Source organism: Oratosquilla oratoria, chromosome 38 (genome assembly GCF_046742065.1).
Source record: "Oratosquilla oratoria isolate Oo_2021 chromosome 38, ASM4674206v1, whole genome shotgun sequence".
NCBI classification, from domain to species: Eukaryota; Metazoa; Arthropoda; class Malacostraca; order Stomatopoda; family Squillidae; genus Oratosquilla; species Oratosquilla oratoria.
The window spans coordinates 4,392,995-4,395,494 of NC_134814.1; the positions used below are offsets into that span (position 1 = coordinate 4,392,995).

General features: G+C 36.1%; 1 protein-coding gene across 9 annotated transcripts in view; it reads left to right on the forward strand.

Annotated features, from left to right (window-relative positions):
- The window catches only part of LOC143019952 (uncharacterized), a 573,751-nt gene that overhangs the window by 526,055 nt on the left and 45,196 nt on the right, over positions 1-2,500 (forward strand). The gene's annotated exons all lie outside the window — the stretch shown is intronic.

Consider the following 2,500-nt stretch of genomic DNA (forward strand, 5'->3'; position numbering starts at 1 on the left):
GAAAGTTAGGGGCTACTAGATTGTTTAGAGGGTGGTTAGGTCGGAAAAAGATTGGGAAATGCTGCTATAGAGAGAGAAAGAAGGGCATGTTTGATATATGCTGTCAGATAGATATAGACAGATCTAAGAATGGAGGGGAATGTAAGAGACCATAAGGCCTACACTAGGCAGTTCCATTCCCCTTACCATCTGTTATCCGTGTACATAAAGTTATCTTATCTACTCTTAAAGCAACCAAATGATTCAGCGCTCAGTGCATGATTACTAAAATCACATATACGCGATTCAAGTGAATTTGTTTGAGAAGAAACGACTTAGATTACAATCTCCTATTTTTCGAATTTCCAATTGTCAAATCACCTTTTCGTCATATCTGAATAGAATCGCCAATGACGACGACGTCAATCAAATAATTCCGACCGTTGTCGCCGTACTCGAACCCGAGACTTGCGCGGTGGTTGGTCATTGATCTACCGACTATGCTACCGAGACTAAAAGATTCTTCAACCTCGGGGTTAATCTAACTCCCGTAGGATTTGAGTCGACTGCTAATTGCCGTCATATATTGAGAAGCTGAAGGAAGAACCGAGAGAAGTTAAGTCTGTACGAATAGTATAGAGGTGGGGAACGTGCGGCCTTAAGGCCATATACGGCACTCCGGGCCATCAAGTGCGGCCTTCTGCGTCCTTGGATATACAGATTTTTTTTTTTTTTTTTTTAAAGACCTTGAATATTTTTTAAGTCTGAAATCATTATACACCTGAAACTTATAATATAATAAAAGGGATAAAATAATTGTGAAAAAAATTAATAATAATAATTTCTTCAGTGCGTCCTCTATGTGGGTAAGGTGGCCTTCATGCACAAAAAGGTTCCCCAGCCCTGGTATAGACTTAGGGAGGTCTAGAGTGGTCTGAGAATCTTAAATATGTGACAGGGGTTTTAGTTTCTTTCATTTGTTCGTTAACCACTTTGTTGGTAAACCAATTCTTGCCAGAGGAGTGTTTGTCATGAATGTGGTGACAAGTGATGGAAGATGCTATTGGAGTCTATGGGTAGTGGAAAAGGGAAGTGAGATTTATGAGAAAGTGTTAGAAAGCCCCCCCTCCCCCCAAAAAAATAGAAAATGAAAATTGAAAGGATGATAGAAATGAAAGAACGTATCTTCATCTTCTTTTCTGTTTTCTTGAAAAAGACAGAAGACAAAGTCAATGAGCTGTGGAAGAAAATTAAAAGTAGTGAAGAAGATTCTTCTCGAAAGGAAAGTAAAAGTCTTTACGAAAAATGAATGAGGGAGTGTAGAGGATAAATGGCATTTGAGAGAAAATTAAATTAAACTTTAGAATATAAAAAATAAAAATACAAGAACACGAAAAGAGGAAACCAGAAAATTATAAACGGAAAAAGAGAAGTGAATTAAATAAATAAATTAAGTAAACGAAATCAAGAATGAAATGAAATTGAGCTTCAGAATATAACAAGAGAAGAAAATACATGAAATAAATTCAACAACGAGGAGAAGAGAAAGCCAGAATATTGTGAAATAGAAAAAGAGAAGTGAAAAAGAATTAAGACTAAAGTGTAGAAACAAATTGAAACCGTGGAGTCGTAATAAAACATTAAAAAACACTTGAGAAAGAGAGATTAATATAAATTTTTGTTTGAAGCCAGTAAGGCTTTGATTTAAAATCAATGAGACAAACATCGATGGAGGGAAAAGAAAATCCCCCAAAAGAGGAAGAGGAGGAAGTCTGAAGAACTTGGAATACTTTCTTTAAGAAATTTGCCAAAAGATAAGAGATGAGAGACAAAAATGGCGGAGGGTCGAGAGAATGAGGGTTAGTGGGGGAAACTGAAGTTGAGTAGAGATCGACAAACTCAGTCTGGGTAACTCACCTGTGGTAGATGGAATGAGAAATTACACGAAGAAAGAGGGACGAGAAGAGCTGTTTATTATCAAAGACATATTATTAATTATTAATATGATTTGATTATTGATAATTAAAAAATACTTAGATCTTGATTGTTAGTATTGATATATATTATTATTAATAATGTATTTATTATTTTCCTTTATATTAATGTTAAAGTAGGCGGAATAGATGCAGTAGGAGGAGTCCTCCTAACACTATAAGTTACTTATTGGCAATCCCCACACACCTGAACTACTAGAGAAAAGAGGGAGAGAGAGAGAGAGAGAGAGAGAGAGAGAAAGGTATATATAAAAAGAAAGGTATAGATAGAAAGAGAGAGAGATAGAAAGGGAACATACAAGGAACAGTAACAGTGTCGCATAAGAGCGGGTGTTCACACAAGGACAGAAAACGGAAAGGGTCATACGGGAGAAGTTCCTGGGAGATTGGAGGTGTCAATTTACATCAGTTAAGAATTAAAAAAAAAAAAAAAAAAAAGAAGACTCTACGAAGTGAGCGGGAATTGATTCGGTTATGCCAAGCTGGAAATATGGACAGAAAAATTCCAAATCAGATGAGAGCAGTCT